The sequence below is a fragment of the Carassius auratus genome, unplaced genomic scaffold (genome assembly GCF_003368295.1).
Source record: "Carassius auratus strain Wakin unplaced genomic scaffold, ASM336829v1 scaf_tig00216414, whole genome shotgun sequence".
NCBI lineage: Eukaryota > Metazoa > Chordata > Actinopteri > Cypriniformes > Cyprinidae > Carassius > Carassius auratus.
Window position 1 is genome coordinate 1 of NW_020528559.1, and position 24,985 is coordinate 24,985.

Sequence of the window (24,985 nt, forward strand, 5' to 3'; positions counted from 1 at the left end):
ACTCATAGAGAATCTATGGGGTATTGTCAAGAGTAAAATGAGAACAAGAGACCAAAAAATGCAGATGAGCTGAAGGCCACTGTCAAAGAACCTGGGCTTCCTTACCCACTCAGCAGTGCCACAAACTGATTCTCCTTCACGCTGAATTGTGGCAGTAATGAAAGCAAAAAGAGCACCTACCAAGTATTGAGTACATGTACAATAAATCAACATACTTTCCAAAATGCCAATTATTCACTAAACATGATTTTATTTATTGGACTTATGAAGGCTATTTGTTGAGAATTGGTGGATTTTTGTTAAATGTGAGACAAAATCATCACAATTAAATAACCAGATTTAAACTACTTCAGTAGTGCACTGGATTTATTTAAAACACGAGTTTTCACAATTTGAGTTTGAATTACTGAAATAAATGAACTTTTCCACGACATTGTAATTTATTGAGATGTGTGCAACAGTTTTAGCACAAGGAATCAGACATCAAAATAAAAAAAGAACAACCTTTTGATAAAGCATTAGACCGGCACCTGTAAAAAAGAGCATTGTTCATAGTTTCTGTAGATATCACAATATTTTTATATCTTGAATTCTTATGGCCAAAATAACCATGATAAGAAAGATCTAATATTTGATAGTCTTAATTGGAATGTAAGTTTTTTTTTTATTTGGCAATATGTTTTGGCTTCAAAAGTTCCAAAGTGCAATCAGTCAGCGCTGTAAAACTAAAACAGTAGGCAGCAGGGCAATACTGAGGTTGTGAGCTCGAGCCTCAGCTAGAGGAAGATTTTAGAAAGACATTTTGGAAGCAGTGGAGTTTGAAGCATAACATAAATAATCAGTTGGCAATTAGATTCCTGCTATTACATAGAAGAAAGCTCACGGTGTAGTTTTGAAAATCAGTCTAACTAAAGACCATAGTGTTCAGTAATATACATTTCGAGTCGAGACCTCCAGAGTGCATTCGGTCAAAAGCTACAATGGCTCAACTATTCATGGCTTAATATTAAAGATTGGTTGAAGATCAGATGTCTATAATCAGTTAGTATTTGGTAATATGTGTTTGAGTCAACAGCTCCAGTAGTGCAATCGGTAAAAAACTACAATGGCGAACTAAGATGTCAGCTCCAGTGGACGCAATCGGTCAGCGCGCGGTACTTATAAGAAAGTATTCAGCAGAGCAATGCCGAGGTTGTGAGGTCGAGCCTCACCTGGAACAAGGTTTTAGAAAGCGAGACATTTCAGTAGCAATGGAGGTCACAGCCTAACATATACAATCAGTTGAAATCAAGATTCGTGTTTTTACCTAGAAGAAAGATCACGTGTAGTTTTGAAAATAAGTCTGATTAAAGACCATACTGTTAAGTAATATGCGGTTGAGTCACCAGCTCCAGTAGTGCATTCGGTCAAAAGGTACAATGTCTCAACTAGTCATCAGCTCCAGTGGAGCAAGCGGTGAGCGCGATGCTTATAAGACAGTAATCAATCAAACAATCAATCACCAGCTAAGGTCATGGCTTAATATTAAAGACTGGTTGAAGAGCAGATGTCTGTAATCAGTTAGTCTTTGGTAATATGTATTCGAGTCAACAGCTCCAGTAGCGCAATAGGTCAAAAACTACAATGGCGTCGAAGATGTCAGCCCCAGTGGCGCAATCTGTCAGCGCGGGGTACTTATAAGACAGTATTCAGCAGAGCAATGCCGAGGTTGTGAGTTCGAGCCTCACCTGGAGCTAGGTTTTAGAAAGCGAGAGATATTTCAGTAGCAATTGAGTTCATAGCCTAACATATACAATCAGTTGAAATTAAGATAATAAATATACGTTGAAAATCAGATATCTTTAATCAGTTAGAAGAAAGTTCACAGGGTGTTCTGAAAGATGACTCTCATTGAAACCAGCTTAGTAAAGAATGCCCATCTTCAAGCAAGGTTCTGTCACCAGCTCCAGTGGCATCAGCGTGCGTTACTTATAAGACAGTAATCAGCTGGTCAATGTAGTCAGCTCAAGTAGTGCAATCGGTAAAAAACTACAATGGCGAACTAAGAAGTCAGCTCCAGTGGCGCAATCGGTCAGCGCGCGGTACTTATAAGACAGTATTCAGCAGAGCAATGCCGAGGTTGTGAGTTTGAGCCTCACCTGGAACAAGGTTTTAGAAAGCGAGACATTTCAGTAGCAGATGAGGTCACAGCCTAACATATACAATCAGTTGAATCAAGATTCGTGTTTTTACCTAGAAGAAAGATCACGGTGTAGTTTTGAAAATCAGTCTGATTAAAGACCATACTGTTCAGTAATATGCGGTTGAGTCAACAGCTCCAGTAGTGCATTCGGTCAAAAGGTACAATGTCTCAACTAGTCATCAGCTCCAGTGGTGCAAGCGGTGAGCGTGATGCTTATAAGACAGTAATCAATCAAACAATCAATCACCAGCTAAGGTCATGGCTTAATATTAAAGACTGGTTGAAGAGCAGATGTCTGTAATCAGTTAGTCTTTGGTAATATGTATTCGAGTCAACAGCTCCAGTAGCGCAATCGGTCAAAAACTACAATGGCGCACAAAGTTTTAAGCCCCAGTGGCGCAATCGGTCAGCGCGCGGTACTTATAAGACAGTATTCAGCAGAGCAATGCCGAGGTTGTGAGTTCGAGCCTCACCTGGAGCAAGGTTTTAGAAAGCGAGACATTTCAGTAGCAATGGAGGTCACAGCCTAACATATACAATCAGTTGAAATCAAGATTCGTGTTTTTACCTAGAAGAAAGATCACGGTGTAGTTTTGAAAATCAGTCTGATTAAAGACCATACTGTTCAGTAATATGCAGTTGAGTCAACAGCTCCAGTAGTGCGTTCGGTCAAAAGGTACAATGTCTCAACTAGTCATCAGCTCCAGTGGTGCAAGCGGTGAGCGCGATGCTTATAAGACAGTAATCAATCAAACAATCAATCACCAGCTAAGGTCATGGCTTAATATTAAAGACTGGTTGAAGAGCAGATGTCTGTAATCAGTTAGTCTTTGGTAATATGGTATTCGAGTCAACAGCTCCAGTAGCGCAATCGGTCAAAAACTACAATGGCATCAAAAGATGTCAGCCCCAGTGGCGCAATCGGTCAGCGAGGGGTACTTATAGACAGTATTCAGCAGAGCAGCAATGCCGAGGTTGTGAGTTCGAGCCTCACCTGGAGCAAGGTTTAGAAAGCGAGAGCTATTTCAGTAGCAATTGAGTTCATAGCCTAACATATACAATCAGTTGAAATTAAGATAATAAATATACTTGAAAATCAGATATCTTTAATCAGTTAGAAGAAAGTTCACAGGGTGTTCTGAAAGATGACTCTCATTGAAACCAGCTTAGTAAAGAATCCCCATCTTCAAGCAAGGTTCTGTCACCCAGCTCAGTGGCATCAGCGTGCGTTACTTATAAGACAGTAATCAGCTGGTCAATGTAGTCAGCTCAAGTAGTGCAATCGGTAAAAAACTACAATGGTGAACTAAGATGCCAGCTCCAAGTGGCGCAATCGGTCAGCGCGCACGGTACTTATAAGACAGTATTCAGCCAGAGCAATTGCCGAGGTTGTGAGTTCGAGCCTCACCTGGAGCAAGGTTTTAGAAAGCGAGAGATATTTCAGTAGCAATGGGAGGTCACAGCTAACATATACAATCAGTTGAAATCAAGATTCGTGTTTTTACCTAGAAGAAAGATCACGGTGTAGTTTTCAAAATCAGTCTGATTAAAGACCATACTGTTCAGTAATATGCGGTTTGAGTCATCAGCTCCAGTAGTGCGTTCGGTCAAAAAGTACAATGTCTCATCTAGTCATCAGCTCCAGGGGTGCAAGCGGTGAGCGCGATGCTTATAAGACAGTAATCAATCAAACAATCAATCACCAGCTAAGGTCATGGCTTAATATTAAAGACTGGTTGAAGAGCAGATGTCTGTAATCAGTTAGTCTTTGGTAATATGTATTCGAGTCAACAGCTCCAGTAGCGCAATCGGTCAAAAACTACAATGGCGTCGAAGATGTCAGCCCCAGTGGCGCAATCGGTCAGCGAGGGGTACTTATAAGACAGAAAGTTCACAGGGTGTTCTGAAAGATGAGTCTCATTGAAACCAGCTTAGTAAAGAATGCCCATCTTCAAGCAAGGTTCTGTCACCAGCTCCAGTGGCATCAGCATGCGTTACTTATAAGACAGTAATCAGCTGGTCAATGTAGTCAGCTCAAGTAGTGCAATCGGTAAAAAACTACAATGGTACAATGTCTCAACTAGTCATCAGCTCCAGTGGTGCAAGTGGTGAGCGCGATGCTTATAAGACAGTACAAAAACTACGATGGCGTCAAAGATGTCAGCCCCAGTGGCGCAATCGATCAGCGAGGGTTACTTATAAGACAGTATTCAGCAGAGCAATGCCGAGGTTGTGAGTTCGAGCCTCACCTGGAGCAAGATTTTAGAAAGCGAGAGATATTTCAGTAACAATTGAGTTCATAGCCTAACATATACAATCAGTTGAAATTAAGATAATAAATATACGTTGAAAATCAGATATCTTTAATCAGTTAGAAGAAAGTTCACAGGGTGTTCTGAAAGATGAGTCTCATTGAAACCAGCTTAGTAAAGAATGCCCATCTTCAAGCAAGGTTCTGTCACCAGCTCCAGTGGCATCAGCGTGCGTTACTTATAAGACAGTAAACAAACTGGTCAATGTAGTCAGCTCAAGTAGTGCAATCGGTAAAAAACTACAATGGCGAATTAAGAAGTCAGCTCCAGTGGCACAATCGTCAGCGCGCGGTACTTATAAGACAGTATTCAGCAGAGCAATGCCGAGGTTGTGAGTTCGAGCCTCACCTGGAACAAGGTTTTAGAAAGCGAGACATTTCAGTAGCAATGGAGGTCACAGCCTAACATATACAATCAGTTGAATCAAGATTCGTGTTTTTACCTAGAAGAAAGATCACGGTGTAGTTTTGAAAATCAGTCTGATTAAATACCATACTGTTCAGTAATATGCGGTTGAGTCAACAGCTCCAGTAGTGCGTTCGGTCAAAGGTACAATGTCTCAACTAGTCATCAGCTCCCAGTGGTGCAAGCGTGAGCGCGATGCTTATAAGACAGTAATCAATCAAACAATCAATCACCATTTAAAGTCAAGGCTTAATATTAAAGACTGTTTGAAGAGCAGATGTCTGCAATCAGTTAGTCTTTGGTAATATGTATTCGAGTCAACAGCTCCAGTAGCGCAATCGGTCAAAAACTACAATGGCGTCAAAGATGTCAGCCCCAGTGGCGCAATCGGTCAGTGCGCGGTACTTATAAGACAGTATTCAGCAGAGCAATGCCGAGGTTGTGAGTTCGAGCCTCACCTGGAGCAAGGTTTTAGAAAGCAAGAGCTATTTCAGTAGCAATTGAGTTCATAGCCTAACATATACAATCAGTTGAAATGAAGATAATAAATATACGTTGAAAATCAGATATCTTTAATCAGTTAGAAGAAAGTTCACAGGGTGTTCTGAAAGATGAGTCTCATTGAAACCAGCTTAGTAAAGAATGCCCATCTTCAAGCAAGGTTCTGTCACCAGCTCCAGTGGCATCAGCGTGCGTTACTTATAAGACAGTAATCAGCTGGTCAATGTAGTCAGCTCAAGTAGTGCAATCGGTAAAAAACTACAATGGCGAACTAAGATGTCAGCTCCAGTGGCGCAATCGGTCAGCGCGCAGTACTTATAAGACAGTATTCAGCAGAGCAATGCCGAGGTTGTGAATTTGAGTCTCACCTGGAGCAAGATTTTAGAAAGCGAGACATTTCAGTAGCAATGGAGGTCACAGCCTAACATATACAATCAGTTGAAATCAAGATTTGTGTTTTTACCTAAAAGAAAGATCACGGTGTAGTTTTGAAAATCAGTCTGATTAAAGACCATACTGTTCAGTAATATGCGGTTGAGTCAACAGCTCCAGTAGTGCATTCGGTCAAAAGGTACAATGTCTCAACTAGTCATCAGCTCCAGTGGTGCAAGCGGTGAGCGCGATGCTTATAAGACAGTAATCAATCAAACAATCAATCACCATTTAAAGTCAAGGCTTAATATTAAAGACTGTTTGAAGAGCAGATGTCTGCAATCAGTTAGTCTTTGGTAATATGTATTCGAGTCAACAGCTCCAGTAGCACAATCGGTCAAAAACTACAATGGCGCACAAAGATGTCAGCCCCAGTGGCGCAATCGGTCAGCGCGCGGTACTTATAAGACAGTATTCAGCAGAGCAATGCCGAGGTTGTGAGTTCGAGCCTCACCTGGAGCAAGGTTTTAGAAAGCGAGAGATATTTCAGTAGTAATTGAGTTAATAGCCTAACATATACAATCAGTTGAAATTAAGATAATAAATATACGTTGAAAATCAGATATCTTTAATCAGTTAGAAGAAAGTTCACAGGGTGTTCTGAAAGATGAGTCTCATTGAAACCAGCTTAGTAAAGAATGCCCATCTTCAAGCAAGGTTCTGTCACCAGCTCCAGTGGCATCAGCGTGCGTTACTTATAAGACAGTAATCAGCTGGTCAATGTAGTCAGCTCAAGTAGTGCAATCGGTAAAAAACTACAATGGCGAATTAAGAAGTCAGCTCCAGTGGCGCAATCGGTCAGCGCGCGGTACTTATAAGACAGTATTCAGCAGAGCAATGCCGAGGTTGTGAGTTCGAGCCTCACCTGGAACAAGGTTTTAGAAAGCGAGACATTTCAGTAGCAGATGAGGTCACAGCCTAACATATACAATCAGTTGAATCAAGATTCGTGTTTTTACCTAGAAGAAAGATCACGGTGTAGTTTTGAAAATCAGTCTGATTAAAGACCATACTGTTCAGTAATATGCGGTTGAGTCAACAGCTCCAGTAGTGCGTTCGGTCAAAAGGTACAATGTCTCAACTAGTCATCAGCTCCAGTGGTGCAAGCGGTGAGCGTGATGCTTATAAGACAGTAATCAATCAAACAATCAATCACCAGCTAAGGTCATGGCTTAATATTAAAGACTGGTTGAAGAGCAGATGTCTGTAATCAGTTAGTCTTTGGTAATATGTATTCGAGTCAACAGCTCCAGTAGCGCAATCGGTCAAAAACTACAATGGCGCACAAAGTTTTAAGCCCCAGTGGCGCAATCGGTCAGCGCGCGGTACTTATAAGACAGTATTCAGCAGAGCAATGCCGAGGTTGTGAGTTCGAGCCTCACCTGGAGCAAGGTTTTAGAAAGCGAGACATTTCAGTAGCAATGGAGGTCACAGCCTAACATATACAATCAGTTGAAATCAAGATTCGTGTTTTTACCTAGAAGAAAGATCACGGTGTAGTTTTGAAAATCAGTCTGATTAAAGACCATACTGTTCAGTAATATGCAGTTGAGTCAACAGCTCCAGTAGTGCGTTCGGTCAAAAGGTACAATGTCTCAACTAGTCATCAGCTCCAGTGGTGCAAGCGGTGAGCGCGATGCTTATAAGACAGTAATCAATCAAACAATCAATCACCAGCTAAGGTCATGGCTTAATATTAAAGACTGGTTGAAGAGCAGATGTCTGTAATCAGTTAGTCTTTGGTAATATGTATTCGAGTCAACAGCTCCAGTAGCGCAATCGGTCAAAAACTACAATGGCATCAAAGATGTCAGCCCCAGTGGCGCAATCGGTCAGCGAGGGGTACTTATAAGACAGTATTCAGCAGAGCAATGCCGAGGTTGTGAGTTCGAGCCTCACCTGGAGCAAGGTTTTAGAAAGCGAGAGCTATTTCAGTAGCAATTGAGTTCATAGCCTAACATATACAATCAGTTGAAATTAAGATAATAAATATACGTTGAAAATCAGATATCTTTAATCAGTTAGAAGAAAGTTCACAGGGTGTTCTGAAAGATGACTCTCATTGAAACCAGCTTAGTAAAGAATGCCCATCTTCAAGCAAGGTTCTGTCACCAGCTCCAGTGGCATCAGCGTGCGTTACTTATAAGACAGTAATCAGCTGGTCAATGTAGTCAGCTCAAGTAGTGCAATCGGTAAAAAACTACAATGGTGAACTAAGATGCCAGCTCCAGTGGCGCAATCGGTCAGCGCGCGGTACTTATAAGACAGTATTCAGCAGAGCAATGCCGAGGTTGTGAGTTCGAGCCTCACCTGGAGCAAGGTTTTAGAAAGCGAGAGATATTTCAGTAGCAATGGAGGTCACAGCCTAACATATACAATCAGTTGAAATCAAGATTTGTGTTTTTACCTAGAAGAAAGATCACGGTGTAGTTTTCAAAATCAGTCTGATTAAAGACCATACTGTTCAGTAATATGCGGTTGAGTCATCAGCTCCAGTAGTGCGTTCGGTCAAAAGGTACAATGTCTCATCTAGTCATCAGCTCCAGGGGTGCAAGCGGTGAGCGCGATGCTTATAAGACAGTAATCAATCAAACAATCAATCACCAGCTAAGGTCATGGCTTAATATTAAAGACTGGTTGAAGAGCAGATGTCTGTAATCAGTTAGTCTTTGGTAATATGTATTCGAGTCAACAGCTCCAGTAGCGCAATCGGTCAAAAACTACAATGGCATCAAAGATGTCAGCCCCAGTGGCGCAATCGGTCAGCGAGGGGTACTTATAAGACATTATTCAGCAGAGCAATGCCGAGGTTGTGAGTTCGAGCCTCACCTGGAGCAAGGTTTTAGAAAGCGAGAGCTATTTCAGTAGCAATTGAGTTCATAGCCTAACATATACAATCAGTTGAAATTAAGATAATAAATATACGTTGAAAATCAGATATCTTTAATCAGTTAGAAGAAAGTTCACAGGGTGTTCTGAAAGATGACTCTCATTGAAACCAGCTTAGTAAAGAATGCCCATCTTCAAGCAAGGTTCTGTCACCAGCTCCAGTGGCATCAGCGTGCGTTACTTATAAGACAGTAAACAAACTGGTCAATGTAGTCAGCTCAAGTAGTGCAATCGGTAAAAAACTACAATGGCGAATTAAGAAGTCAGCTCCAGTGGCACAATCGGTCAGCGCGCGGTACTTATAAGACAGTATTCAGCAGAGCAATGCCGAGGTTGTGAGTTCGAGCCTCACCTGGAACAAGGTTTTAGAAAGCGAGACATTTCAGTAGCAATGGTGGTCACAGCCTAACATATACAATCAGTTGAATCAAGATTCGTGTTTTTACCTAGAAGAAAGATCACGGTGTAGTTTTGAAAATCAGTCTGATTAAATACCATACTGTTCAGTAATATGCGGTTGAGTCAACAGCTCCAGTAGTGCGTTCGGTCAAAAGGTACAATGTCTCAACTAGTCATCAGCTCCAGTGGTGCAAGCGGTGAGCGCGATGCTTATAAGACAGTAATCAATCAAACAATCAATCACCATTTAAAGTCAAGGCTTAATATTAAAGACTGTTTGAAGAGCAGATGTCTGCAATCAGTTAGTCTTTGGTAATATGTATTCGAGTCAACAGCTCCAGTAGCGCAATCGGTCAAAAACTACAATGGCGTCAAAGATGTCAGCCCCAGTGGCGCAATCGGTCAGTGCGCGGTACTTATAAGACAGTATTCAGCAGAGCAATGCCGAGGTTGTGAGTTCGAGCCTCACCTGGAGCAAGGTTTTAGAAAGCAAGAGCTATTTCAGTAGCAATTGAGTTCATAGCCTAACATATACAATCAGTTGAAATTAAGATAATAAATATACGTTGAAAATCAGATATCTTTAATCAGTTAGAAGAAAGTTCACAGGGTGTTCTGAAAGATGAGTCTCATTGAAACCAGCTTAGTAAAGAATGCCCATCTTCAAGCAAGGTTCTGTCACCAGCTCCAGTGGCATCAGCGTGCGTTACTTATAAGACAGTAATCAGCTGGTCAATGTAGTCAGCTCAAGTAGTGCAATCGGTAAAAAACTACAATGGCGAACTAAGATGTCAGCTCCAGTGGCGCAATCGGTCAGCGCGCAGTACTTATAAGACAGTATTCAGCAGAGCAATGCCGAGGTTGTGAATTTGAGTCTCACCTGGAGCAAGATTTTAGAAAGCGAGACATTTCAGTAGCAATGGAGGTCACAGCCTAACATATACAATCAGTTGAAATCAAGATTTGTGTTTTTACCTAAAAGAAAGATCACGGTGTAGTTTTGAAAATCAGTCTGATTAAAGACCATACTGTTCAGTAATATGCGGTTGAGTCAACAGCTCCAGTAGTGCATTCGGTCAAAAGGTACAATGTCTCAACTAGTCATCAGCTCCAGTGGTGCAAGCGGTGAGCGCGATGCTTATAAGACAGTAATCAATCAAACAATCAATCACCATTTAAAGTCAAGGCTTAATATTAAAGACTGTTTGAAGAGCAGATGTCTGCAATCAGTTAGTCTTTGGTAATATGTATTCGAGTCAACAGCTCCAGTAGCACAATCGGTCAAAAACTACAATGGCGCACAAAGATGTCAGCCCCAGTGGCGCAATCGGTCAGCGCGCGGTACTTATAAGACAGTATTCAGCAGAGCAATGCCGAGGTTGTGAGTTCGAGCCTCACCTGGAGCAAGGTTTTAGAAAGCGAGAGATATTTCAGTAGTAATTGAGTTAATAGCCTAACATATACAATCAGTTGAAATTAAGATAATAAATATACGTTGAAAATCAGATATCTTTAATCAGTTAGAAGAAAGTTCACAGGGTGTTCTGAAAGATGAGTCTCATTGAAACCAGCTTAGTAAAGAATGCCCATCTTCAAGCAAGGTTCTGTCACCAGCTCCAGTGGCATCAGTGTGCGTTACTTATAAGACAGTAATCAGCTGGTTAATGTGGTCAGCTCAAGTAGTGCAATCGGTAAAAAACTACAATGGCGAACTAAGATGTCAGCTCCAGTGGCGCAATCGGTCAGCACGCGGTACTTATAAGACAGTATTCAGCAGAGCAATGCCGAGGTTGTGAGTTCGAGCCTCACCTGGAGCAAGATTTTAGAAAGCGAGACATTTCAGTAGCAATGGAGGTCACAGCCTAACATATACAATCAGTTGAAATCAAGATTCGTGTTTTTACCTAGAAGAAAGATCACGGTGTAGTTTTGAAAATCAGTTTGATTAAATACCATACTGTTCAGTAATATGCGGTTGAGTCAACAGCTCCAGTAGTGCATTCGGTCAAAAGGTACAATGTTTCAACTAGTCATCAGCTCCAGTGGTGCAAGCGGTGAGCGCGATGCTTATAAGACAGTAATCAATCAAACAATCAATCACCATTTAAAGTCAAGGCTTAATATTAAAGACTGTTTGAAGAGCAGATGTCTGCAATCAGTTAGTCTTTGGTAATATGTATTCGAGTCAACAGCTCCAGTAGCGCAATCGGTCAAAAACTACAATGGCGTCGAAGATGCCAGCCCCAGTGGCGCAATCGGTCAGCGCGCGGTACTTATAAGACAGTATTCAGCAGAGCGATGCCGAGGTTGAGAGTTCGAGCCTCGTCTGGAGCAAGGTTTTAGAAAGCGAGAGATATTTCAGTAACAATTGAGTTCATAGCCTAACATATACAATCAGTTGAAATTAAGATAATAAATATACGTTGAAAATCAGATATCTTTAATCAGTTAGAAGAAAGTTCACAGGGTGTTCTGAAAGATGAGTCTCATTGAAACCAGCTTAGTAAAGAATGCCCATCTTCAAGCAAGGTTCTGTCACCAGCTCCAGTGGCATCAGCGTGCGTTACTTATAAGACAGTAAACAAACTGGTCAATGTAGTCAGCTCAAGTAGTGCAATCGGTAAAAAACTACAATGGCGAATTAAGAAGTCAGCTCCAGTGGCACAATCGGTCAGCGCGCGGTACTTATAAGACAGTATTCAGCAGAGCAATGCCGAGGTTGTGAGTTCGAGCCTCACCTGGAACAAGGTTTTAGAAAGCGAGACATTTCAGTAGCAATGGAGGTCACAGCCTAACATATACAATCAGTTGAATCAAGATTCGTGTTTTTACCTAGAAGAAAGATCACGGTGTAGTTTTGAAAATCAGTCTGATTAAATACCATACTGTTCAGTAATATGCGGTTGAGTCAACAGCTCCAGTAGTGCGTTCGGTCAAAAGGTACAATGTCTCAACTAGTCATCAGCTCCAGTGGTGCAAGCGGTGAGCGCGATGCTTATAAGACAGTAATCAATCAAACAATCAATCACCATTTAAAGTCAAGGCTTAATATTAAAGACTGTTTGAAGAGCAGATGTCTGCAATCAGTTAGTCTTTGGTAATATGTATTCGAGTCAACAGCTCCAGTAGCACAATCGGTCAAAAACTACAATGGCGCACAAAGATGTCAGCCCCAGTGGCGCAATCGGTCAGCGCGCGGTACTTATAAGACAGTATTCAGCAGAGCAATGCCGAGGTTGTGAGTTCGAGCCTCACCTGGAGCAAGGTTTTAGAAAGCGAGAGATATTTCAGTAGTAATTGAGTTAATAGCCTAACATATACAATCAGTTGAAATTAAGATAATAAATATACGTTGAAAATCAGATATCTTTAATCAGTTAGAAGAAAGTTCACAGGGTGTTCTGAAAGATGAGTCTCATTGAAACCAGCTTAGTAAAGAATGCCCATCTTCAAGCAAGGTTCTGTCACCAGCTCCAGTGGCATCAGCGTGCGTTACTTATAAGACAGTAATCAGCTGGTCAATGTAGTCAGCTCAAGTAGTGCAATCGGTAAAAAACTACAATGGCGAATTAAGAAGTCAGCTCCAGTGGCGCAATCGGTCAGCGCGCGGTACTTATAAGACAGTATTCAGCAGAGCAATGCCGAGGTTGTGAGTTCGAGCCTCACCTGGAACAAGGTTTTAGAAAGCGAGACATTTCAGTAGCAGATGAGGTCACAGCCTAACATATACAATCAGTTGAATCAAGATTCGTGTTTTTACCTAGAAGAAAGATCACGGTGTAGTTTTGAAAATCAGTCTGATTAAAGACCATACTGTTCAGTAATATGCGGTTGAGTCAACAGCTCCAGTAGTGCATTTGGTCAAAAGGTACAATGTCTCAACTAGTCATCAGCTCCAGTGGTGCAAGCGGTGAGCGTGATGCTTATAAGACAGTAATCAATCAAACAATCAATCACCAGCTAAGGTCATGGCTTAATATTAAAGACTGGTTGAAGAGCAGATGTCTGTAATCAGTTAGTCTTTGGTAATATGTATTCGAGTCAACAGCTCCAGTAGCGCAATCGGTCAAAAACTACAATGGCGCACAAAGTTTTCAGCCCCAGTGGCGCAATCGGTCAGTGCGCGGTACTTATAAGACAGTATTCAGCAGAGCAATGCCGAGGTTGTGAGTTCGAGCCTCACCTGGAGCAAGGTTTTAGAAAGCGAGACATTTCAGTAGCAATGGAGGTCACAGCCTAACATATACAATCAGTTGAAATCAAGATTCGTGTTTTTACCTAGAAGAAAGATCACGGTGTAGTTTTGAAAATCAGTCTGATTAAAGACCATACTGTTCAGTAATATGCGGTTGAGTCAACAGCTCCAGTAGTGCATTTGGTCAAAAGGTACAATGTCTCAACTAGTCATCAGCTCCAGTGGTGCAAGCGGTGAGCGCGATGCTTATAAGACAGTAATCAATCAAACAATCAATCACCAGCTAAGGTCATGGCTTAATATTAAAGACTGGTTGAAGAGCAGATGTCTGTAAAAATATGTATTCGAGTCAACAGCTCCAGTAGCGCAATCGGTCAAAAACTACAATGGCGCACAAAGTTTTCAGCCCCAGTGGCGCAATCGGTCAGTGCGCGGGTACTTATAAGTCAGTATTCAGCAGAGCAATGCCGAGGTTGTGAGTTCGAGCCTCACCTGGAGCAAGGTTTTAGAAAGCGAGACATTTCAGTAGCAATGGAGGTCACAGCCTAACATATACAATCAGTTGAAATCAAGATTCGTGTTTTTACCTAGAAGAAAGATCACGGTGTAGTTTTGAAAATCAGTTTGATTAAATACCATACTGTTCAGTAATATGCGGTTGAGTCAACAGCTCCAGTAGTGCATTCGGTCAAAAGGTACAATGTCTCAACTAGTCATCAGCTCCAGTGGTGCAAGCGGTGAGCGCGATGCTTATAAGACAGTAATCAATCAAACAATCAATCACCATTTAAAGTCAAGGCTTAATATTAAAGACTGTTTGAAGAGCAGATGTCTGCAATCAGTTAGTCTTTGGTAATATGTATTCGAGTCAACAGCTCCAGTAGCGCAATCGGTCAAAAACTACAATGGCGTCGAAGATGCCAGCCCCAGTGGCGCAATCGGTCAGCGCGCGGTACTTATAAGACAGTATTCAGCAGAGCGATGCCGAGGTTGAGAGTTCGAGCCTCGTCTGGAGCAAGGTTTTAGAAAGCGAGAGATATTTCAGTAACAATTGAGTTCATAGCCTAACATATACAATCAGTTGAAATTAAGATAATAAATATACGTTGAAAATCAGATATCTTTAATCAGTTAGAAGAAAGTTCACAGGGTGTTCTGAAAGATGAGTCTCATTGAAACCAGCTTAGTAAAGAATGCCCATCTTCAAGCAAGGTTCTGTCACCAGCTCCAGTGGCATCAGCGTGCGTTACTTATAAGACAGTAAACAAACTGGTCAATGTAGTCAGCTCAAGTAGTGCAATCGGTAAAAAACTACAATGGCGAATTAAGAAGTCAGCTCCAGTGGCACAATCGGTCAGCGCGCGGTACTTATAAGACAGTATTCAGCAGAGCAATGCCGAGGTTGTGAGTTCGAGCCTCACCTGGAACAAGGTTTTAGAAAGCGAGACATTTCAGTAGCAATGGAGGTCACAGCCTAACATATACAATCAGTTGAATCAAGATTCGTGTTTTTACCTAGAAGAAAGATCACGGTGTAGTTTTGAAAATCAGTCTGATTAAATACCATACTGTTCAGTAATATGCGGTTGAGTCAACAGCTCCAGTAGTGCGTTCGGTCAAAAGGTACAATGTCTCAACTAGTCATCAGCTCCAGTGGTGCAAGCGGTGAGCGCGATGCTTATAAGACAGTAATCAATCAAACAATCAATCACCATTTAAAGTCAAGGCTTAATATTAAAGACTGTTTGAAGAGCAGATGTCTGCAATCAGTTAGTCTTTGGTAATATGTATTCGAGTCAACAGCTCCAGTAGCACAATCGGTCAAAAACTACAATGGCGCACAAAGATGTCAGCCCCAGTGGCGCAATCGGTCAGCGCGCGGTACTTATAAGACAGTATTCAGCAGAGCAATGCCGAGGTTGTGAGTTCGAGCCTCACCTGGAGCAAGGTTTTAGAAAGCGAGAGATATTTCAGTAGTAATTGAGTTAATAGCCTAACATATACAATCAGTTGAAATTAAGATAATAAATATACGTTGAAAATCAGATATCTTTAATCAGTTAGAAGAAAGTTCACAGGGTGTTCTGAAAGATGAGTCTCATTGAAACCAGCTTAGTAAAGAATGCCCATCTTCAAGCAAGGTTCTGTCACCAGCTCCAGTGGCATCAGCGTGCGTTACTTATAAGACAGTAATCAGCTGGTCAATGTAGTCAGCTCAAGTAGTGCAATCGGTAAAAAACTACAATGGCGAATTAAGAAGTCAGCTCCAGTGGCGCAATCGGTCAGCGCGCGGTACTTATAAGACAGTATTCAGCAGAGCAATGCCGAGGTTGTGAGTTCGAGCCTCACCTGGAACAAGGTTTTAGAAAGCGAGACATTTCAGTAGCAGATGAGGTCACAGCCTAACATATACAATCAGTTGAATCAAGATTCGTGTTTTTACCTAGAAGAAAGATCACGGTGTAGTTTTGAAAATCAGTCTGATTAAAGACCATACTGTTCAGTAATATGCGGTTGAGTCAACAGCTCCAGTAGTGCATTTGGTCAAAAGGTACAATGTCTCAACTAGTCATCAGCTCCAGTGGTGCAAGCGGTGAGCGTGATGCTTATAAGACAGTAATCAATCAAACAATCAATCACCAGCTAAGGTCATGGCTTAATATTAAAGACTGGTTGAAGAGCAGATGTCTGTAATCAGTTAGTCTTTGGTAATATGTATTCGAGTCAACAGCTCCAGTAGCGCAATCGGTCAAAAACTACAATGGCGCACAAAGTTTTCAGCCCCAGTGGCGCAATCGGTCAGTGCGCGGTACTTATAAGACAGTATTCAGCAGAGCAATGCCGAGGTTGTGAGTTCGAGCCTCACCTGGAGCAAGGTTTTAGAAAGCGAGAGATATTTCAGTAACAATTGAGTTCATAGCCTAACATATACAATCAGTTGAAATTAAGATAATAAATATACGTTGAAAATCAGATATCTTTAATCAGTTAGAAGAAAGTTCACAGGGTGTTCTGAAAGATGAGTCTCATTGAAACCAGCTTAGTAAAGAATGCCCATCTTCAAGCAAGGTTCTGTCACCAGCTCCAGTGGCATCAGCGTGCGTTACTTATAAGACAGTAAACAAACTGGTCAATGTAGTCAGCTCAAGTAGTGCAATCGGTAAAAAACTACAATGGCGAATTAAGAAGTCAGCTCCAGTGGCACAATCGGTCAGCGCGCGGTACTTATAAGACAGTATTCAGCAGAGCAATGCCGAGGTTGTGAGTTCGAGCCTCACCTGGAACAAGGTTTTAGAAAGCGAGACATTTCAGTAGCAATGGAGGTCACAGCCTAACATATACAATCAGTTGAATCAAGATTCGTGTTTTTACCTAGAAGAAAGATCACGGTGTAGTTTTGAAAATCAGTCTGATTAAATACCATACTGTTCAGTAATATGCGGTTGAGTCAACAGCTCCAGTAGTGCGTTCGGTCAAAAGGTACAATGTCTCAACTAGTCATCAGCTCCAGTGGTGCAAGCGGTGAGCGCGATGCTTATAAGACAGTAATCAATCAAACAATCAATCACCATTTAAAGTCAAGGCTTAATATTAAAGACTGTTTGAAGAGCAGATGTCTGCAATCAGTTAGTCTTTGGTAATATGTATTCGAGTCAACAGCTCCAGTAGCACAATCGGTCAAAAACTACAATGGCGCACAAAGATGTCAGCCCCAGTGGCGCAATCGGTCAGCGCGCGGTACTTATAAGACAGTATTCAGCAGAGCAATGCCGAGGTTGTGAGTTCGAGCCTCACCTGGAGCAAGGTTTTAGAAAGCGAGAGATATTTCAGTAGTAATTGAGTTAATAGCCTAACATATACAATCAGTTGAAATTAAGATAATAAATATACGTTGAAAATCAGATATCTTTAATCAGTTAGAAGAAAGTTCACAGGGTGTTCTGAAAGATGAGTCTCATTGAAACCAGCTTAGTAAAGAATGCCCATCTTCAAGCAAGGTTCTGTCACCAGCTCCAGTGGCATCAGCGTGCGTTACTTATAAGACAGTAATCAGCTGGTCAATGTAGTCAGCTCAAGTAGTGCAATCGGTAAAAAACTACAATGGCGAATTAAGAAGTCAGCTCCAGTGGCGCAATCGGTCAGCGCGCGGTACTTATAAGACAGTATTCAGCAGAGCAATGCCGAGGTTGTGAGTTCGAGCCTCACCTGGAACAAGGTTTTAGAAAGCGAGACATTTCAGTAGCAGATGAGGTCACAGCCTAACATATACAATCAGTTGAATCAAGATTCGTGTTTTTACCTAGAAGAAAGATCACGGTGTAGTTTTGAAAATCAGTCTGATTAAAGACCATACTGTTCAGTAATATGCGGTTGAGTCAACAGCTCCAGTAGTGCATTTGGTCAAAAGGTACAATGTCTCAACTAGTCATCAGCTCCAGTGGTGCAAGCGGTGAGCGTGATGCTTATAAGACAGTAATCAATCAAACAATCAATCACCAGCTAAGGTCATGGCTTAATATTAAAGACTGGTTGAAGAGCAGATGTCTGTAATCAGTTAGTCTTTGGTAATATGTATTCGAGTCAACAGCTCCAGTAGCGCAATCGGTCAAAAACTACAATGGCGCACAAAGTTTTCAGCCCCAGTGGCGCAATCGGTCAGTGCGCGGTACTTATAAGACAGTATTCAGCAGAGCAATGCCGAGGTTGTGAGTTCGAGCCTCACCTGGAGCAAGGTTTTAGAAAGCGAGACATTTCAGTAGCAATGGAGGTCACAGCCTAACATATACAATCAGTTGAAATCAAGATTCGTGTTTTTACCTAGAAGAAAGATCACGGTGTAGTTTTGAAAATCAGTCTGATTAAAGACCATACTGTTCAGTAATATGCGGTTGAGTCAACAGCTCCAGTAGTGCATTTGGTCAAAAGGTACAATGTCTCAACTAGTCATCAGCTCCAGTGGTGCAAGCGGTGAGCGCGATGCTTATAAGACAGTAATCAATCAAACAATCAATCACCAGCTAAGGTCATGGCTTAATATTAAAGACTGGTTGAAGAGCAGATGTCTGTAAAAATATGTATTCGAGTCAACAGCTCCAGTAGCGCAATCGGTCAAAAACTACAATGGCGCACAAAGTTTTCAGCCCCAGTGGCGCAATCGGTCAGTGCGCGGTACTTATAAGTCAGTATTCAGCAGAGCAATGCCGAGGTTGTGAGTTCGAGCCTCACCTGGAGCAAGGTTTTAGAAAGCGAGACATTTCAGTAGCAATGGAGGTCACAGCCTAACATATACAATCAGTTGAAATCAAGATTCGTGTTTTTACCTAGAAGAAAGATCACGGTGTAGTTTTGAAAATCAGTCTGATTAAAGACCATACTGTTCAGTAATATGCGGTTGAGTCAACAGCTCCAGTAGTGCATTTGGTCAAAAGGTACAATGTCTCAACTAGTCATCAGCTCCAGTGGTGCAAGCGGTGAGCGCGATGCTTATAAGACAGTAATCAATCAAACAATCAATCAACAGCTAAGGTCATGGCTTAATATTAAAGACTGGTTGAAGAGCAGATGTCTGTAATCAGTTAGTCTTTGGTAATATGTATTCGAGTCAACAGCTCCAGTAGCACAATCGGTCAAAAACTACAATGGCGTCAAGATGTCAGCCCAGTGGCGCAATCGGTCAGCGAGGGGTACTTATAAGACAGTATTCAGCAGAGCAATGCCGAGGTTGTGAGTTCGAGCCTCACCTGGAGCAAGGTGTAAGCGAGACATTTCAGTAGCAATGGAGGTCACAGCCCTAACATATACAATCAGTTGAAATCAAGATTCGTGTTTTTACCTAGAAGAAAGATCACGGTGTAGTTTTGAAAATCAGTCTGATTAAAGACCATACTGTTCAGTAATATGCGGTTGAGTCAACAGCTCCAGTAGTGCATTTTGGTCAAAAGGTACAATGTCTCAACTAGTCATCAGCTCCAGTGGTGCAAGCGGTGAGCGCGATGCTTATAAGACAGTAATCAATCAAACAATCAATCACCAGCTAAGGTCATGGCTTAATATTAAAGACTGGTTGAAGAGCAGATGTCTGTAAAAATATGTATTCGAGTCAACAGCTCCAGTAGCGCAATCGGTCAAAAACTACAATGGCGCACAAAGTTTTCAGCCCCAGTGGCGCAATCGGTCAGTGCGCGGTACTTATAAGACAGTATTCAGCAGAGCAATGCCGAGGTTGTGAGTTCGAGCCTCACCTGGAGCAAGGTTTTAGAAAGCGAGACATTTCAGTAGCAATGGAGGTCACAGCCTAACATATACAATCAGTTGAAATCAAGATTCGTGTTTTTACCTAGAAGAAAGATCACGGTGTAGTTTTGAAAATCAGTCTGATTAAAGACCATACTGTTCAGTAATATGCGGTTGAGTCAACAGCTCCAGTAGTGCATTTGGTCAAAAGGTACAATGTCTCAACTAGTCATCAGCTCCAGTGGTGCAAGCGGTGAGCGCGATGCTTATAAGACAGTAATCAATCAAACAATCAATCACCAGCTAAGGTCATGGCTTAATATTAAAGACTGGTTGAAGAGCAGATGTCTGTAATCAGTTAGTCTTTGGTAATATGTATTCGAGTCAACAGCTCCAGTAGCGCAATCGGTCAAAAACTACAATGGCGTCAAAGATGTCAGCCCCAGTGGCGCAATCGGTCAGCGAGGGGTACTTATAAGACAGTATTCAGCAGAGCAATGCCGAGGTTGTGAGTTCGAGCCTCACCTGGAGCAAGGTTTTAGAAAGCGAGAGCTATTTCAGTAGCAATTGAGTTCATAGCCTAACATATACAATCAGTTGAAATTAAGATAATAAATATACGTTGAAAATCAGATATCTTTAATCAGTTAGAAGAAAGTTCACAGGGTGTTCTGAAAGATGAGTCTCATTGAAACCAGCTTAGTAAAGAATGCCCATCTTCAAGCAAGGTTCTGTCACCAGCTCCAGTGGCATCAGCGTGCGTTACTTATAAGACAGTAATCAGCTGGTCAATGTAGTCAGCTCAAGTAGTGCAATCGGTAAAAAACTACAATGGCGAACTAAGATGTCAGCTCCAGTGGCGCAATCGGTCAGCGCGCGGTACTTATAAGACAGTATTCAGCAGAGCAATGCCGAGGTTGTGAGTCCGAGCCTCACCTGGAACAAGGTTTTAGAAAGCGAGACATTTCAGTAGCAATGGAGGTCACAGCCTAACATATACAATCAGTTGAAATCAAGATTCGTGTTTTTACCTAGAAGAAAGATCACGGTGTAGTTTTGAAAATCAGTCTGATTAAAGACCATACTGTTCAGTAATATGCGGTTGAGTCAACAGCTCCAGTAGTGCATTTGGTCAAAAGGTACAATGTCTCAACTAGTCATCAGCTCCAGTGGTGCAAGCGGTGAGCGCGATGCTTATAAGACAGTAATCAATCAAACAATCAATCACCAGCTAAGGTCATGGCTTAATATTAAAGACTGGTTGAAGAGCAGATGTCTGTAATCAGTTAGTCTTTGGTAATATGTATTCGAGTCAACAGCTCCAGTAGCGCAATCGGTCAAAAACTACAATGGCGTCAAAGATGTCAGCCCCAGTGGCGCAATCGGTCAGCGAGGGGTACTTATAAGACAGTATTCAGCAGAGCAATGCCGAGGTTGTGAGTTCGAGCCTCACCTGGAGCAAGGTTTTAGAAAGCGAGAGCTATTTCAGTAGCAATTGAGTTCATAGCCTAACATATACAATCAGTTGAAATTAAGATAATAAATATACGTTGAAAATCAGATATCTTTAATCAGTTAGAAGAAAGTTCACAGGGTGTTCTGAAAGATGAGTCTCATTGAAACCAGCTTAGTAAAGAATGCCCATCTTCAAGCAAGGTTCTGTCACCAGCTCCAGTGGCATCAGCGTGCGTTACTTATAAGACAGTAATCAGCTGGTCAATGTAGTCAGCTCAAGTAGTGCAATCGGTAAAAAACTACAATGGCGAACTAAGATGTCAGCTCCAGTGGCGCAATCGGTCAGCGCGCGGTACTTATAAGACAGTATTCAGCAGAGCAATGCCGAGGTTGTGAGTTCGAGCCTCACCTGGAGCAAGATTTTAGAAAGCGAGACATTTCAGTAGCAATGGAGGTCACAGCCTAACATATACAATCAGTTGAAATCAAGATTCGTGTTTTTACCTAGAAGAAAGATCACGGTGTAGTTTTGAAAATCAGTTTGATTAAAGACCATACTGTTCAGTAATATGCGGTTGAGTCAACAGCTCCAGTAGTGCATTTGGTCAAAAGGTACAATGTCTCAACTAGTCATCAGCTCCAGTGGTGCAAGCGGTGAGCGCGATGCTTATAAGACAGTAATCAATCAAACAATCAATCACCAGCTAAGGTCATGGCTTAATATTAAAGACTGGTTGAAGAGCAGATGTCTGTAATCAGTTAGTCTTTGGTAATATGTATTCGAGTCAACAGCTCCAGTAGCGCAATCGGTCAAAAACTACAATGGCGTCAAAGATGTCAGCCCCAGTGGCGCAATCGGTCAGCGCGCGGTACTTATAAGACAGTATTCAGCAGAGCAATGCCGAGGTTGTGAGTTCGAGCCTCACCTGGAGCAAGGTTTTAGAAAGCGAGAGATATTTCAGTAGCAATTGAGTTCATAGCCTAACATATACAATCAGTTGAAATTAAGATAATAAATATACGTTGAAAATCAGATATCTTTAATCAGTTAGAAGAAAGTTCACAGGGTGTTCTGAAAGATGAGTCTCATTGAAACCAGCTTAGTAAAGAATGCCCATCTTCAAGCAAGGTTCTGTCACCAGCTCCAGTGGCATCAGCGTGCGTTACTTATAAGACAGTAATCAGCTGGTCAATGTGGTCAGCTCAAGTAGTGCAATCGGTAAAAAACTACAATGGCGAACTAAGATGTCAGCTCCAGTGGCGCAATCGGTCAGCGCGCGGTACTTATAAGACAGTATTCAGCAGAGCAATGCCGAGGTTGTGAGTTCGAGCCTCACCTGGAGCAAGATTTTAGAAAGCGAGACATTTCAGTAGCAATGGAGGTCACAGCCTAACATATACAATCAGTTGAAATCAAGATTCGTGTTTTTACCTAGAAGAAAGATCACGGTGTAGTTTTGAAAATCAGTCTGATTAAAGACCATACTGTTCAGTAATATGCGGTTGAGTCAACAGCTCCAGTAGTGCATTTGGTCAAAAGGTACAATGTCTCAACTAGTCATCAGCTCCAGTGGTGCAAGCGGTGAGCGTGATGCTTATAAGACAGTAATCAATCAAACAATCAATCACCAGCTAAGGTCATGGCTTAATATTAAAGACTGGTTGAAGAGCAGATGTCTGTAATCAGTTAGTCTTTGGTAATATGTATTCGAGTCAACAGCTCCAGTAGCGCAATCGGTCAAAAACTACAATGGCGCAAAAGATGTCAGCCCCAGTGGCGCAATCGGTCAGCGCGCGGTACTTATAAGACAGTATTCAGCAGAGCAATGCCGAGGTTGTGAGTTTCGAGCCTCACCTGGAGCAAGGTTTTAGAAAGCGAGAGATATTTCAGTAGTAATTGAGTTAATAGCCTAACATATACAATCAGTTGAAATTAAGATAATAAATATACGTTGAAAATCAGATATCTTTAATCAGTTAGAAGAAAGTTCACAGGGTGTTCTGAAAGATGAGTCTCATTGAAACCAGCTTAGTAAAGAATGCCCATCTTCAAGCAAGGTTCTGTCACCAGCTCCAGTGGCATCAGCGTGCGTTACTTATAAGACAGTAATCAGCTGGTCAATGTGGTCAGCTCAAGTAGTGCAATCGGTAAAAAACTACAATGGCGAACTAAGATGTCAGCTCCAGTGGCGCAATCGGTCAGCGCGCGGTACTTATAAGACAGTATTCAGCAGAGCAATGCCGAGGTTGTGAGTTCGAGCCTCACCTGGAGCAAGATTTTAGAAAGCGAGACATTTCAGTAGCAATGGAGGTCACAGCCTAACATATACAATCAGTTGAAATCAAGATTCGTGTTTTTACCTAGAAGAAAGATCACGGTGTAGTTTTGAAAATCAGTTTGATTAAATACCATACTGTTCAGTAATATGAGGTTGAGTCAACAGCTCCAGTAGTGCATTCGGTCAAAAGGTACAATGTCTCAACTAGTCATCAGCTCCAGTGGTGCAAGCGGTGAGCGCGATGCTTATAAGACAGTAATCAATCAAACAATCAATCACCATTTAAAGTCAAGGCTTAATATTAAAGACTGTTTGAAGAGCAGATGTCTGCAATCAGTTAGTCTTTGGTAATATGTATTCGAGTCAACAGCTCCAGTAGCGCAATCGGTCAGCGCGCGGTACTTATAAGACAGTATTCAGCAGAGCGATGCCGAGGTTGTGAGTTCGAGCCTCACCTGGAGCAAGGTTTTAGAAAGCGAGAGATATTTCAGTAGCAATTGAGTTCATAGCCTAACATATACAATCAGTTGAAATTAAGATAATAAATATACGTTGAAAATCAGATATCTTTAATCAGTTAGAAGAAAGATCACAGGGTGTTCTGAAAGATGAGTCTTATTGAAACCAGCTTAGTAAAGAATGCCCATCTTCAAGCAAGGTTCTGTCACCAGCTCCAGTGGCATCAGCGTGCGTTACTTATAAGACAGTAAACAGCTGGTCAATGTGGTCAGCTCAAGTAGTGCAATCGGTAAAAAACTACAATGGCGAACTAAGATGTCAGCTCCAGTGGCGCAATCGGTCAGCGCGCGGTACTTATAAGACAGTATTCAGCAGAGCAATGCCGAGGTTGTGAGTTCGAGCCTCACCTGGAGCAAGATTTTAGAAAGCGAGACATTTCAGTAGCAATGGAGGTCACAGCCTAACATATACAATCAGTTGAAATCAAGATTCGTGTTTTTACCTAGAAGAAAGATCACGGTGTAGTTTTGAAAATCAGTTTGATTAAATACCATACTGTTCAGTAATATGAGGTTGAGTCAACAGCTCCAGTAGTGCATTCGGTCAAAAGGTACAATGTCTCAACTAGTCATCAGCTCCAGTGGTGCAAGCGGTGAGCGCGATGCTTATAAGACAGTAATCAATCAAACAATCAATCACCATTTAAAGTCAAGGCTTAATATTAAAGACTGTTTGAAGAGCAGATGTCTGCAATCAGTTAGTCTTTGGTAATATGTATTCGAGTCAACAGCTCCAGTAGCGCAATCGGTCAGCGCGCGGTACTTATAAGACAGTATTCAGCAGAGCGATGCCGAGGTTGTGAGTTCGAGCCTCACCTGGAGCAAGGTTTTAGAAAGCGAGAGATATTTCAGTAGCAATTGAGTTCATAGCCTAACATATACAATCAGTTGAAATTAAGATAATAAATATACGTTGAAAATCAGATATCTTTAATCAGTTAGAAGAAAGATCACAGGGTGTTCTGAAAGATGAGTCTCATTGAAACCAGCTTAGTAAAGAATGCCCATCTTCAAGCAAGGTTCTGTCACCAGCTCCAGTGGCATCAGCGTGCGTTACTTATAAGACAGTAATCAGCTGGTCAATGTAGTCAGCTCAAGTAGTGCAATCGGTAAAAAACTACAATGGCGAACTAAGATGTCAGCTCCAGTGGCGCAATCGGTCAGCGCGCGGTACTTATAAGACA

At 41.8% G+C, this 24,985-nt stretch overlaps 31 non-coding genes across 31 annotated transcripts; all 31 read left to right on the forward strand.

Moving 5' to 3' along the window:
* The first annotated feature begins 2,569 nt into the window (after nt 1-2,569).
* On the forward strand, nt 2,570-2,663 carry trnai-uau (transfer RNA isoleucine (anticodon UAU)). The gene is made up of 2 exons: nt 2,570-2,607; nt 2,628-2,663. It is a non-coding gene; the product is annotated as a tRNA-Ile (tRNA).
* Nucleotides 2,664-5,271: 2,608 nt separating this feature from the next.
* trnai-uau (transfer RNA isoleucine (anticodon UAU)) lies at nt 5,272-5,365 on the forward strand. Its single transcript has 2 exons — nt 5,272-5,309; nt 5,330-5,365. It is a non-coding gene; the product is annotated as a tRNA-Ile (tRNA).
* An 835-nt stretch (nt 5,366-6,200) lies between these two features.
* Nucleotides 6,201-6,294, forward strand: trnai-uau (transfer RNA isoleucine (anticodon UAU)). The gene is made up of 2 exons: nt 6,201-6,238; nt 6,259-6,294. It is a non-coding gene; the product is annotated as a tRNA-Ile (tRNA).
* Nucleotides 6,295-6,611: 317 nt separating this feature from the next.
* trnai-uau (transfer RNA isoleucine (anticodon UAU)) lies at nt 6,612-6,705 on the forward strand. The gene is made up of 2 exons: nt 6,612-6,649; nt 6,670-6,705. It is a non-coding gene; the product is annotated as a tRNA-Ile (tRNA).
* Nucleotides 6,706-7,128: 423 nt separating this feature from the next.
* Nucleotides 7,129-7,222, forward strand: trnai-uau (transfer RNA isoleucine (anticodon UAU)). The gene is made up of 2 exons: nt 7,129-7,166; nt 7,187-7,222. It is a non-coding gene; the product is annotated as a tRNA-Ile (tRNA).
* Nucleotides 7,223-8,056: 834 nt separating this feature from the next.
* trnai-uau (transfer RNA isoleucine (anticodon UAU)) lies at nt 8,057-8,150 on the forward strand. The gene is made up of 2 exons: nt 8,057-8,094; nt 8,115-8,150. It is a non-coding gene; the product is annotated as a tRNA-Ile (tRNA).
* An 837-nt stretch (nt 8,151-8,987) lies between these two features.
* Nucleotides 8,988-9,081, forward strand: trnai-uau (transfer RNA isoleucine (anticodon UAU)). Its single transcript has 2 exons — nt 8,988-9,025; nt 9,046-9,081. It is a non-coding gene; the product is annotated as a tRNA-Ile (tRNA).
* Nucleotides 9,082-9,503: 422 nt separating this feature from the next.
* trnai-uau (transfer RNA isoleucine (anticodon UAU)) lies at nt 9,504-9,597 on the forward strand. Its single transcript has 2 exons — nt 9,504-9,541; nt 9,562-9,597. It is a non-coding gene; the product is annotated as a tRNA-Ile (tRNA).
* An 835-nt stretch (nt 9,598-10,432) lies between these two features.
* Nucleotides 10,433-10,526, forward strand: trnai-uau (transfer RNA isoleucine (anticodon UAU)). The gene is made up of 2 exons: nt 10,433-10,470; nt 10,491-10,526. It is a non-coding gene; the product is annotated as a tRNA-Ile (tRNA).
* A 317-nt stretch (nt 10,527-10,843) lies between these two features.
* trnai-uau (transfer RNA isoleucine (anticodon UAU)) lies at nt 10,844-10,937 on the forward strand. The gene is made up of 2 exons: nt 10,844-10,881; nt 10,902-10,937. It is a non-coding gene; the product is annotated as a tRNA-Ile (tRNA).
* Nucleotides 10,938-11,772: 835 nt separating this feature from the next.
* On the forward strand, nt 11,773-11,866 carry trnai-uau (transfer RNA isoleucine (anticodon UAU)). The gene is made up of 2 exons: nt 11,773-11,810; nt 11,831-11,866. It is a non-coding gene; the product is annotated as a tRNA-Ile (tRNA).
* A 423-nt stretch (nt 11,867-12,289) lies between these two features.
* Nucleotides 12,290-12,383, forward strand: trnai-uau (transfer RNA isoleucine (anticodon UAU)). The gene is made up of 2 exons: nt 12,290-12,327; nt 12,348-12,383. It is a non-coding gene; the product is annotated as a tRNA-Ile (tRNA).
* A 317-nt stretch (nt 12,384-12,700) lies between these two features.
* Nucleotides 12,701-12,794, forward strand: trnai-uau (transfer RNA isoleucine (anticodon UAU)). The gene is made up of 2 exons: nt 12,701-12,738; nt 12,759-12,794. It is a non-coding gene; the product is annotated as a tRNA-Ile (tRNA).
* A 423-nt stretch (nt 12,795-13,217) lies between these two features.
* On the forward strand, nt 13,218-13,311 carry trnai-uau (transfer RNA isoleucine (anticodon UAU)). Its single transcript has 2 exons — nt 13,218-13,255; nt 13,276-13,311. It is a non-coding gene; the product is annotated as a tRNA-Ile (tRNA).
* Nucleotides 13,312-14,650: 1,339 nt separating this feature from the next.
* On the forward strand, nt 14,651-14,744 carry trnai-uau (transfer RNA isoleucine (anticodon UAU)). The gene is made up of 2 exons: nt 14,651-14,688; nt 14,709-14,744. It is a non-coding gene; the product is annotated as a tRNA-Ile (tRNA).
* A 423-nt stretch (nt 14,745-15,167) lies between these two features.
* On the forward strand, nt 15,168-15,261 carry trnai-uau (transfer RNA isoleucine (anticodon UAU)). The gene is made up of 2 exons: nt 15,168-15,205; nt 15,226-15,261. It is a non-coding gene; the product is annotated as a tRNA-Ile (tRNA).
* Nucleotides 15,262-15,578: 317 nt separating this feature from the next.
* trnai-uau (transfer RNA isoleucine (anticodon UAU)) lies at nt 15,579-15,672 on the forward strand. The gene is made up of 2 exons: nt 15,579-15,616; nt 15,637-15,672. It is a non-coding gene; the product is annotated as a tRNA-Ile (tRNA).
* Nucleotides 15,673-16,095: 423 nt separating this feature from the next.
* Nucleotides 16,096-16,189, forward strand: trnai-uau (transfer RNA isoleucine (anticodon UAU)). The gene is made up of 2 exons: nt 16,096-16,133; nt 16,154-16,189. It is a non-coding gene; the product is annotated as a tRNA-Ile (tRNA).
* Nucleotides 16,190-16,507: 318 nt separating this feature from the next.
* On the forward strand, nt 16,508-16,601 carry trnai-uau (transfer RNA isoleucine (anticodon UAU)). The gene is made up of 2 exons: nt 16,508-16,545; nt 16,566-16,601. It is a non-coding gene; the product is annotated as a tRNA-Ile (tRNA).
* A 423-nt stretch (nt 16,602-17,024) lies between these two features.
* On the forward strand, nt 17,025-17,118 carry trnai-uau (transfer RNA isoleucine (anticodon UAU)). Its single transcript has 2 exons — nt 17,025-17,062; nt 17,083-17,118. It is a non-coding gene; the product is annotated as a tRNA-Ile (tRNA).
* Nucleotides 17,119-17,435: 317 nt separating this feature from the next.
* trnai-uau (transfer RNA isoleucine (anticodon UAU)) lies at nt 17,436-17,529 on the forward strand. Its single transcript has 2 exons — nt 17,436-17,473; nt 17,494-17,529. It is a non-coding gene; the product is annotated as a tRNA-Ile (tRNA).
* Nucleotides 17,530-17,952: 423 nt separating this feature from the next.
* On the forward strand, nt 17,953-18,046 carry trnai-uau (transfer RNA isoleucine (anticodon UAU)). The gene is made up of 2 exons: nt 17,953-17,990; nt 18,011-18,046. It is a non-coding gene; the product is annotated as a tRNA-Ile (tRNA).
* Nucleotides 18,047-18,455: 409 nt separating this feature from the next.
* On the forward strand, nt 18,456-18,549 carry trnai-uau (transfer RNA isoleucine (anticodon UAU)). The gene is made up of 2 exons: nt 18,456-18,493; nt 18,514-18,549. It is a non-coding gene; the product is annotated as a tRNA-Ile (tRNA).
* A 922-nt stretch (nt 18,550-19,471) lies between these two features.
* trnai-uau (transfer RNA isoleucine (anticodon UAU)) lies at nt 19,472-19,565 on the forward strand. The gene is made up of 2 exons: nt 19,472-19,509; nt 19,530-19,565. It is a non-coding gene; the product is annotated as a tRNA-Ile (tRNA).
* A 1,762-nt stretch (nt 19,566-21,327) lies between these two features.
* On the forward strand, nt 21,328-21,421 carry trnai-uau (transfer RNA isoleucine (anticodon UAU)). Its single transcript has 2 exons — nt 21,328-21,365; nt 21,386-21,421. It is a non-coding gene; the product is annotated as a tRNA-Ile (tRNA).
* A 423-nt stretch (nt 21,422-21,844) lies between these two features.
* Nucleotides 21,845-21,938, forward strand: trnai-uau (transfer RNA isoleucine (anticodon UAU)). Its single transcript has 2 exons — nt 21,845-21,882; nt 21,903-21,938. It is a non-coding gene; the product is annotated as a tRNA-Ile (tRNA).
* Nucleotides 21,939-22,255: 317 nt separating this feature from the next.
* On the forward strand, nt 22,256-22,349 carry trnai-uau (transfer RNA isoleucine (anticodon UAU)). The gene is made up of 2 exons: nt 22,256-22,293; nt 22,314-22,349. It is a non-coding gene; the product is annotated as a tRNA-Ile (tRNA).
* An 835-nt stretch (nt 22,350-23,184) lies between these two features.
* trnai-uau (transfer RNA isoleucine (anticodon UAU)) lies at nt 23,185-23,278 on the forward strand. Its single transcript has 2 exons — nt 23,185-23,222; nt 23,243-23,278. It is a non-coding gene; the product is annotated as a tRNA-Ile (tRNA).
* A 374-nt stretch (nt 23,279-23,652) lies between these two features.
* On the forward strand, nt 23,653-23,746 carry trnai-uau (transfer RNA isoleucine (anticodon UAU)). Its single transcript has 2 exons — nt 23,653-23,690; nt 23,711-23,746. It is a non-coding gene; the product is annotated as a tRNA-Ile (tRNA).
* Nucleotides 23,747-24,063: 317 nt separating this feature from the next.
* On the forward strand, nt 24,064-24,157 carry trnai-uau (transfer RNA isoleucine (anticodon UAU)). The gene is made up of 2 exons: nt 24,064-24,101; nt 24,122-24,157. It is a non-coding gene; the product is annotated as a tRNA-Ile (tRNA).
* A 374-nt stretch (nt 24,158-24,531) lies between these two features.
* On the forward strand, nt 24,532-24,625 carry trnai-uau (transfer RNA isoleucine (anticodon UAU)). The gene is made up of 2 exons: nt 24,532-24,569; nt 24,590-24,625. It is a non-coding gene; the product is annotated as a tRNA-Ile (tRNA).
* The last annotated feature ends 360 nt before the right edge of the window (nt 24,626-24,985 follow it).